Source organism: Poromitra crassiceps (genome assembly GCF_964638095.1).
Source record: "Poromitra crassiceps genome assembly, chromosome: 2".
In the NCBI taxonomy this organism is placed as follows: Eukaryota; Metazoa; Chordata; class Actinopteri; order Beryciformes; family Melamphaidae; genus Poromitra; species Poromitra crassiceps.
The window spans coordinates 10550315-10561344 of NC_139624.1; the positions used below are offsets into that span (position 1 = coordinate 10550315).

The following is an 11030-nucleotide window of genomic DNA, read 5'->3' on the forward strand; positions in this document are numbered from 1 at the left end:
AATTGTATAGTTCTTTGTGACGTCACCATACTGTAGATTAGAGTTATGAATGAAATCCTGAAAAATGAACTTTTGATGTGATAAAGTGTGGAAAAACTAAAGAAATTAGATTTATTTTTTTATTTTTTTTGCATACATTATTAAATAGGTGCACTGAATACCCAGGGATGTGACCTAAAATAAATAAATACTTTTTTTTGGGTTCAGCTCGTCTTTAAGTTGCATTTAAAACAGGCCATTTCTAGAAGTGACAAACATACTCCAAAAGACAGATAAGTGGAATCTACGAAATGCAGCGAAGACCAAGTAATTACCCTCCACAGACACAATGCCTGCTCTGCTTTGTGTCCTCAAACTTCATGAAATCTTTCATTAGAACATACAGTACAGTATCTCCAGCCCAGCCTCCTACTGCCTTCTGTGCCTTGTCACCTCCAACACAGCCTGAAAGTGTTTTTCTTGGGTCCTGATTGGAGAATGCTTATCAGCGGGCTGAGCAGATGGTACATGTCCACTCCCCATGTCACATAACTGACAGTGTGTGAGTCAACACACCAAGTGAAACTTTACACGCTGAAGAAAGGGATCTATGGTAAGTATAAACCTTGATGGAGGCTACTATTGGTATAAAATAGAGAACAAATATAGAATGACACACAGTATTTGTCTCAAGGACATCCAGAGGTACAAATACACACATTAATATTCTAAGCATACAGTATTTTCCATTACTATTCTGCAATGTCTGTTCTCTTTGAGGAAGCCAGAAGTATTGAAATGCATAACATTGATATCAATTTTTGGTCGTCAAACACATGCTATATAGCCCATGCTGTAAATGGATATGCCGTTTAATCCAGATTGATTCCAAGCCGTGCATGTTTCAGTCACACTGTTCCTCTGTGTATAGTGGATCATGTTTCAGTCACTAACACTGTTCCTCTGTGTATAGTGGATCATGTTTCAGTCACTAACACTGTTCCTCTGTGTATAGTGGATCATGTTTCAGTCACTAACACTGTTCCTCTGTGTATAGTGGATCAGATGGCGTTGAGCGTGGCAGACAGAGCCGTTGGGGCCATTATTGGGGCAGCAGTGGCAGATGCAGCAGGTAAGATAAAGGGGTTTGTGGACTGATCTGTTCACTGCAGCAGCAGCAGCAGGGTTTTCCCTTCAGCTCTCATCTCCCCCTCTCATTATTATACTGCATATAAACTGATGCTTTTCATAAGGCTTCCACTATTCCATGCTGGATATATGGATTTTTGTTTGTTTCATTTTGGTTATGTTTAGAACACATTTTGAACAGGACAAAACTTGAACGGACAGAACGGTCATCCCCTTTCAAATCAATGGTCAGTCCATTTTAATGTAGTCTCTTAGAACAGACGAGTTGGCTTCCGCAATTTTCAAATGCTTCCGCCATACCGTCTGTAATTCGTGGGGGAGAAGCATGCGCCAACCGGAATGGGAAGCAGAAAGGCGGGTCTTCCGCTCATTAGTCCAATCAGAATTTTTTTTAAGACGGGTCTTCCGCTCATTAGTCCAATCAGAATTTTTTTCCGTGGACACACGTGTCGTGATTGGTCGGATTCCGTCGAACTTCCTTTCAGTGTGAAGGTCTTTTCCCCAACTTCCTTGTGCATGTTCTGGGGGTGTAACGTACAGACTGTTTAGCTGCATTCGCCGGATGTAGATGAGACAGTCTGTTTTAAGAGACTAATTTTGATGTGTCTAGGCCCTGCTGTTGGTCTAGCTTCTGTGTAAAGTGACTTATGGCAAGTTGCTGAGGTCTTTTAGGCTAGGGCCCTATCTTCCATCTGGTGCAAGGACATGTGTTGTCATTGCTAGTTTCTAGCACTCGAAATCTCTAGTTTTTTCTTTTAATGACCACTGAAACACATCCTTTGATGTACTTCAGTGCTAGAAACTAGCAATGACAATGCTTGCACCAGGCGTAAGATAGTGCGTAAGATTGCACTAGTCTAAAAGGCTCAAACTTACTCAAATCAACATAATTTTTTTTTACTTGTCAAAAAATAAAGAGGAATGACATGGATATATTGGTTTAATTCAAATGTGGTGTTTCAATGGAATCTGAAATATATACGTAGCCTACACACATGAATTTTACAGCTTGAACATGAATGTTTAATAAGCATGCACTATAATGAGTTCAGTCAATAATATGATAGTGAATAAAGATCTTCACATGAATGACATCAATATTAAGTCAAGGCAGAAGTGGAGCAACTGTGGCGCCACATTTAGCACCGTTGCGATTCTGGATTGGGTCACGGAGATCTCATGATTATGGATATGAATGTTATGTAACATGGAAAAACAGCTTGGTGTCAAATGGTTTTTCATTCTTTTCTAACATCTTGCACAGAAACTCTGCACAACATCTGCATGTCTGCTGATAGGCAGAGATGGGCAGTATTTTAAATACGTATTTAAAATACATTTGTGTATTTTGTCATTTGTATTTGGCTGGACCGAGAAAAATAAGATTTAATTTGTATCAAAATACTTTCAGACCTTGTATTTTGTGTATTTTAAATACATAAAATACTTTTTTTTATGTTATGTCATTTTATTCTCAAATTGACACATTTTTGACATTGACACACGTTTAAACTGTGGGATAAAAAAAGGCAATGTGACTGACATCACTTCTACTCTGCCTCTGATTGGCTTACCCTCAGAACAAACTCAACCACAAATCAGAGGCAGAGTAGGGTGGATCTTGAGTCAGACTTCACATCACTTCTTCGCATAAACTAGTAGTGAAGCATCGTGTTGGTGGAAATTCCCCCAGACATAAATTACTAATATAAATGTGATGATTTGATATTGCATGCACTGGCCTATCTGCAAATGAAACGGTTTACTGGATATTCAAACCAGTGTATCATATTAGAGAGACACAACTAATATAATCTGGCTAAGTGGGTGGCGGTGGGTGTGGCGTGGGAGTGGCAGCAGACAGTGTGGGTCACGATTGTGATGTCATCAGTGATGTCACTTGAGTAATTGTTGTGATGTCATCAGTGATGTCACTCGAGCAACTGTAATGTAGAATGAGCCAATGCGGTGCACAGTTGCGTGATGGCACCTAGGTGGGTGGGCGGTGTCTGTCTGTCTGTCAGTCACGATTTTGGGAGTCCGTGGAGCGGGCGATTTCCATAACTGCAGCCATGGCGCATCATCTCCAGAGTCTCCACCTATATTGTCAGATATCTATGGCTAAACATGGTCAAAGTTTGAAAACTTGAAGTTAACATGTAGATATGCTGCCTGTAAGTCAAAAGCCCTCACAGAAGGTGATTAACAGCTGAAGTGAGGGAGAAATTAGCTGTGCTGAAAAAAAGCTAAAACTGAAATGGAAAAACTGTAGTGTGTTAGAGCTTACACAAAGGAGAATACTGTCACAGAGGACGATTTACCATCTAAAGAAACCAGAAAATTTCACATTTGAGAAGATGGAATCAGAGAATTAGGACATTTTTCCTGAAAGAAATGGCTCAAAATGATTAATAGATTATCAAAATAGGCAATTAATCTAATATTTGGCAATTAAACGATGAATTGACTAACCCTTGGAGCTCTTTATTGGTTTTTATAAAATGTATTTTTATGTATTTTCAAAATACAAAATACGTATTTGTATTTCAAATACATATAATCTCCATAGAACACGACTGTTTAACTATTGCAGGAGATTTTAATATTCATATTGACAACCCCAATGATAATAATGCCAAAGAATTGAATAACCTCCTTGACACTTTTGACCTGTTACAACATGTCTCTGGGCCCACTCACAATCGAGGCCATACCCTAGACTTATTTATCACAAAGGGCTTTGAGTCATCGTTTCTTTCAGCTAGTGATGTTGCTCTGTCCGACCATCTCTGTATCTTTCTTGAACTCAAGGTCACCCCTATCGCTCTTACTCGGTCAAAAACCATCAAAAAGCGTCACATCAACGAGAGCACTAGCACACGGTTCATGGAGGCTTTCTCGCTGGCCCCTTCCCTCTCCTCAGCCTCTGTCAATGATCTCCTAGATAACTTCAATTCTAAAACCCTAAAGGCTATTGATGCTGTAGCTCCCATTAGATCTAAACTAATCTCCGGTAAGAAAAAAGCACCATGGAGAAACGCTCCCTCTGTAAATAACAAAAAAAGAGATTGTAGGAAAGCCGAGCGCAAATGGCGGAAAACTAAACTTCACATCGATTATGACATCTATAAAAATAGTCTTCACTCCTACAACCAGGAACTAAAAAATTCCAGAAAATTCTTCTTCTCCGACATTATCAGCAAAAACACCAATGACGCTCGCACTCTTTTTGCCACTGTTGACAGGCTGACAAACCCCCCCCCACAAATTGCCCCTGATCTTCTATCCAATGTCAAATGCAATGAATTTGCGACCTTCTTTAGGGATAAAATTATAAATATCAGACTAACTATTTCCACATCAAGAACAAATGTGGCTCCGCCGCACCCACAAAATAGGTGCTTAATTAACATGACTCAGTTCAATGTCATTGACCATAAGAAACTAGAAGAAACGATACGAGGCCTTAAATCCTCATCGTGTTGCCTAGACACCCTGCCAACAAGCTTTCTAAAAAATGTCTACAGTTGCCTGGTGACCGACATACTGAAGATAATTAATACCTCTCTTCTTACAGGCATTTTTCCAAAATCTCTAAAAACTGCAGTTGTTAAGCCCTTGCTTAAGAAGCGTAGCCTCGACCCCTCTATAATCAGCAATTACAGACCAATATCAAATCTTCCCTTTATTAGCAAAATACTCGAAAAAACTGTCTACCAACAACTCAATACCTTTCTATCCTCCAATGATCTCCTAGATCCCTTCCAATCAGGCTTCCGACCCCATCATAGCACCGAAACTGCGCTTATCAGAGTTATAAATGACATCCGAATGAACACTGATTCAGGTAAAATCTCAATCTTAATGTTACTAGACCTCAGCGCTGCCTTTGATACGGTTGACCACGAAATTCTATTGGACAGACTGGAAAACTGGGTCGGGCTTTCCGGCACGGTCCTAGAGTGGTTCAGATCTTATCTGCAAGACAGGAACTACTTTGTCTCCATTGGCAACTACACATCTGAACAAACCAAAATGACATGTGGGGTACCCCAAGGATCAATTTTAGGTCCTGTCCTGTTTAACCTTTATATGCTCTCTCTGGGCCTAATTATGCAAAAAAACAAAATAGCTTATCATAGCTATGCAGATGACACCCAACTCTACATAGCCCTCTCATCGGATGACTATGCCCCCATAGAGACACTGTGTCAGTGCCTTGCGCAAATTAATGATTGGATGTGCCAGAATTTTCTCCAACTTAAAAAAGACAAAACAGAGATAATTGTCTTCGGCAAAAAAGAAGATAGGCTCAAAGTTACTGCTCACCTCGAATCCCTATCTTTGAAGCCAAAGGACCAGGTAAAAAATCTTGGCATTATTATTGACTCTGATCTAAATTTCAACTCCCACATCAAGCTTATAAGAAAATCTGCCTTCTATCATCTAAAAAATATAGCAAGGATTAGAGGCTATATGTCCAAACAAGATCTTGAAAAACTAATTCATGCTTTCATTTCTAGCAGGCTAGACTACTGCAACAGTCTTTTCAATGGTCTTCCCAAAAAAGCTATTAAACAACTACAGCTCATTCAGAATGCGGCTGCTAGAGTTCTAACAAGAACCAAGAAAGCTGAACACATTACACCAGTTCTCAAATCCCTGCATTGGCTGCCAGTAAATCTTAGAATAGACTTTAAAATTCTGCTAATAGTTTACAAATCTCTCAACGGGTCAGGCCCACACTACATCTCTGAAATGCTTCTACACTATGAACCATCCAGATCCCTGAGATCTTCAGGCACTGGTCTACTAATTGTCCCGAGGACCAAATCAAAACATGGTGAAGCCGCGTTCTCCCACTATGCCTCTCATAACTGGAACAAACTCCCTGAACACATTAGATCTGCCCCTACTCTGCCTATTTTTAAATCCAAGCTAAAGACCTTTATGTTTACTCTTGCTTTTAACTGCTACTAAACTACTGCCTCTCTCGGCCTGTAATTTAAAAAAAAAAAAAAAGATTCCTGTACATTTCCAACAAATGGACTGTGCATGTAATAATAATACTGAAGAATGCCTTGTAACTTATTTAAAACAGAAATAATGTTTCATGTTTGTTAATTTGAGTATATATTTTAACTAAAACTGTCGGCTGTGTTTTTTTATGTGTTTTTTTATATGTGCATTGCTTTGCTGCTTGTTTTTTCGATTATTTTTTTTGTAAAGCACCTTGAATTGCCTTTGTGTATGAAAGGTGCTATATAAATAAAATTTGACTTGACTTTTGACTTGACATTTTTCAGACCAGTATTTTGTATTTGTATTGTGATACATTTCTTGAGCAATGTATCAGCATCTCTGCTGATAGGGTGTCGAGGGGTGCTTCCTTTGACTTTGTACCTAAGGTTAGAAAAGCAGTAGGCTACTGATTTAGCTATGATGAAAGTATTTGCATCATGGAGTTCCTACATCATGATACATATTAATGGGAGCTATCACAAATATTAGTTGCATGTTATCTATACTATAATTCCCGGAGTGTCTGTCAGTATGTCAGCATGTCAGTATGTCTGCGCACAATCATTGTGATGTAAATGGTAAATGGTAAATGGCCTGCATTTATATAGCGCTTTCATCCAAAGCGCTTTACAGTCAGTAGGTACATTCACCCATTCATACACCGATGGCGGCAGCTACCACGCAGGGTGCTGGCACACCAACGGGAGCAATTTGGGGTTCAAGGACACTTCGACATGCAGACTGGAGGAGCCGGGAATCGAACCACCGACCTCTTTTAGCCAAAGCGATTAGTGGACGACCCGCTCTACCTCCTGAGCTACAGCCGGCCCTGATGTCATCAGTGAGTGATGTCATCAGTGATGCAAAGTTGAGCAATTGTGCGCAGACATACAACTTTGCATCACTGATGCCATTGATGTCAAATTGTCATCATCGGTTTACATTCTGTTAAAATTAAGATTCATGATTCACCCAATTCCACAGTCAATTATTGTATCACTGAAAATTAATTGCTATAAATAATTGCTGTCTACTGTCAACAGACTGTATATAGATCCTGTCAACCATGTAAGAGAAAGCAAACAGGAATATGCTTCTTAGTCCCTGTAGACTCCTAAGTGGAGCACAGCAGACTCTAATCGTGTTTCCATTACCCTCAGAAATGCGCAAAATCTAAATATCGCAATAGAAATTGGGTAATGGAAACACGTAAATTTCGAAAAACCTCCCAAATATCGCAAAATGTTTTCGCGCTCTCATGAGGTGGTTTTTCAGACGTGTCGATATAACAGTTTATCGCAAAAGTGTAATGGAAACACATTTTCCGCATTTGCACGTCATGTGACCCATCTTCTCCTTTGGAAAAGGAGCGGAAAATGAAAGGAAAATTATGGAGAAAGGGTTCGATAAGCCGTGGCAAAACCTTTGCAGCAAGTGGAAAACTTTGAAGCAACGGTACCTAGCAGAAAGATGAGTGTTGTGCAAAAGCGGAGCCGGGGAAAATAGATAATGTTTAATGGCAGAAATCGGTCCATGGTGACAGGCTGCCTGTGTGCGCGGATTTGGCAGAGCGGCGAGATGAGGGGATGAAAAGCACACACCGGTGCGGTGCTGCTGACTGAAGTGAATACAGTAACTGTGAGTAATACATTACACACGTTTCAGGTGCAATGTTATAATTATAATACACGACATTCTGATTATTGCACCAAATCAGCCTTTTTCCCCCTCCATCTCTAAATCGGACCAGTTGTATTAGGCTACCTTTTTTCCTTTGTCGTACTCGCTGCATTCACCGCAGCCCAGTAGCGTAGCCAGACTCGGCTCATTGGGTGTGCCACAGAAAGCCAGGGTGTGCCAGGGGGCGGACCAAAAAATTTGGGTCTTTTCAAACCAGATTTAGAGGAATATTTGTGTGTTGTTTGCTCCTTTTCGCACTCATTATTAGCAGGTAGAAGCAGTCAATTAAATTGTATTTTTTGGCAACATGTAAAACCACTTTGTTTAGTATCTCAAAAAAGTCTCACCTACTTTTTCCAATGAGTGTTCTAGTCGGGAAAGAACGCAAATTTGGTTGGCATGTTCGTCTACTGCAGAGAGATCTGTAGCGTCAGTGTCCTCTGGCCACAAACCTCCGGTGTGTTGTTGGCTGCGTTGCCCGCTGTTAACGTCATTTCGGCTGCATCATCTTCTTCATCATCTCTGTCTGTTCTCCACTGTACACCACCAATACAGGTGCGGGAACGGTGCACTACAATCCGCACTTGTTGAGGGGGAGGGTGACGACGAGTCATCTTCTTCCTCGTCGTTTCTTGCCTTTGCCGAAAAAGCTTAAAAGCGAGCTTTGTTTCATGTCTTCTTGATTTGGCGCTGCTGCTGCTGCTGCTGCTGCTGCTGCTGTGCGTGCCTGCATTTGTTTACTTTACGTGGACGACAGCTTAACTAGTTTCCCATGATGCTCCGGGGCACATAGGGCAGCGGACAGTTGGACACAGTGCATGACAGCGTTGACATGTGTTTGGCAGACAAAACAAAACACTTTTTTTACCCCATTTTTTTGGGTGCGCCAGTGGCCTGTCTGGGTGGCATTTGCACACCCTAGCGCACCCGTGGCTACGCGCATGCCGCAGCCAGCAACATGTTGCCACTCATTTTCTTTTGAATTGATAATCAGGCTCGTTTATATGCGCTGTAACTTCATGTTGTGATTTGCATTGACCATTGGTTGGATTTGAGCATGCAGGGGACGGGATATGGGGCAGATCCCCGTGCGTAATCACTGTGGCAGCTGCTGGTAACGGGGAATTGCGTTCAGGTGTGTGCACCGTCACTCAAATCAACTTAGATGGAAACGCCTACAAGTCGCAATTGTACATTGTCGAAGTTGTAGAAATATCGCAATTATTTTGCGAAAAACTGTAGGCTAATGGAAACACAGCTTATGACACTGGGCTCCGGGTTGTCTCCTTTCGAGGAAATATTGGTCAAATTCAAGTATTTTCTCTCTCTCTCTCTCCCCTCTTTCGTGTGTGTGTGTGTGTGTGTGTGCGTGTGCGTGTGCGTGTGTGTGTGTGTGTGTGTGTGTGTTTGTTCTCCACCTGTACAGCCCAGCCCATGCATTGGATGTACAACCCGGACAGGCTTAAAGAAGTTCTGGCCGATCTGGAGCCCAGTCCGGAGTTCCGGCCTCAGTCGGCGAATCCCTTCTACCGGCGGACGACAGGGGAGCAGACCTGCTATGGAGACCAGGCCTACGTCTTGTTGGAGTCACTGAGTCAGTGTGGAGGTAGGGGAGCAGACCTGCTATGGAGACCAGGCCTACGTCTTGTTGGAGTCACTGTGTCAGTGTGGAGGTAGGGGAGCAGACCTGCTATGGAGACCAGGCCTACGTCTTGTTGGAGTCACTGAGTCAGTGTGGAGGTAGGGGAGCAGACCTGCTATGGAGACCAGGCCTACATATTGTTGGAGTCACTGAGTCAGTGTGGAGGTAGGGGAGCAGACCTGCTATGGAGACCAGGCCTACATATTGTTGGAGTCACTGAGTCAGTGTGGAGGTAGGGGAGCAGACCTGCTATGGAGACCAGGCCTACAGCTTGTTGGAGTCACTGAGTCAGTGTGGAGGTAGGGGAGCAGACCTGCTATGGAGACCAGGCCTACGTCTTGTTGGAGTCACTGAGTCAGTGTGGAGGTAGCGGAGCAGACCTGCTATGGAGACCAGGCCTACAGCTTGTTGGAGTCACTGAGTCAGTGTGGAGGTACTGAACACTGTAAATGTGATACCATGCTTGATAGACCGGCACACTGGCTGCAAAAGTGTTGATTTTAAAGGTGCTCCATAGCATTTTTTAAGCGGTGCAACCGCTTCTATAACTGACTCTGTGTGTCCTTCCATCCATCCGTCCGTTACGGCACGGACCGTCTGTCCATCCGTTCGTTATGGCACGGACCGTCTGTCCATCTGTCCGTTATGGCACGGACTGTCTGCCCTGGTTGTACCAGCCCCAATCGTCGATTGGTGGCCAGAGCAATGGCATCATTGTCATCATTGTCGAGCGGTGGCCAGTGGTAATTGATGCTGTCATAATTAGTAAACACACAATCCGTCATGATTAACAGCAGCTGAGCAGCGACTGCAGGCACGCGAAGCGAGCGATTTCCATAAGTGCACCAATGGTGCATCATCTCCAGAGTCTCCACCCTAGGAATCGAGCGCCCGCACTTGGGCAGCTGTGATGTCATCAGTGATGTCACTCTAGCAACTCGGACAGTTGTGATGTACTAAAACTAAACTATGTGCATGCATGCATGCAGGCGAGGCTGCGCAGCGACCGAGCCGCGTATGCGAGGCCGCAGAGTGGGCGGAGTGATGCGTCTGCGATTTCCATAATTGCACCAATGGTGCATCATCTCCACAGTCTCCTCCACCCGAGGAATCGAGCGCGCTTCTAATTGTTATAATAGGAAGTATATATATATAAAAACATGCTGGAAGTGATTTGACCATCGGTCTTGTACTCCTTTCCTCCTTCCACCATCTGCCATTGCCAGAAACTCTGAAAGCGTTGCCTCTGTTTGCTCTGGAAGAACAGCGCCCTCTTCCTGTTTTGTGCTGTAATAAAGCACTCTCCCTTTGTGCTGTAAAGCAATAGGGCAGATTTCTCGATTCTTGATTCGATGCATCATAGGAGGTTGACACTCTTCTTGGTAATGGTCTCATTACTGAGACGGTCTCAAAATGAATGTGTTAATGATTTATCAAAGCACACAGAGCACCTTGAAATTGTGTGTATAATGTTGAACAAATAAAACAGAGGTCAGTCATAGAATGAGGAATTAAGGTATGGAATAGCTCACACACTCTTCAATCTGCATATAAAGCT

The 11030-nt window shown here is 42.6% G+C and overlaps 1 pseudogene across 1 annotated transcript in view; it reads left to right on the plus strand.

Annotated features, from left to right (window-relative positions):
• The first annotated feature begins 550 nt into the window (after positions 1–550).
• Positions 551–11030, plus strand: part of LOC310794434 (crystallin J1A-like) — a 20704-nt pseudogene continuing 10224 nt past the window's right edge. Inside the window, exons 1-3 of the transcript XR_014554020.1 lie at positions 551–592; positions 1037–1111; positions 9257–9436. The product of XR_014554020.1 is annotated as a crystallin J1A-like (transcript). The remainder of the gene's footprint in view (positions 593–1036; positions 1112–9256; positions 9437–11030) is intronic.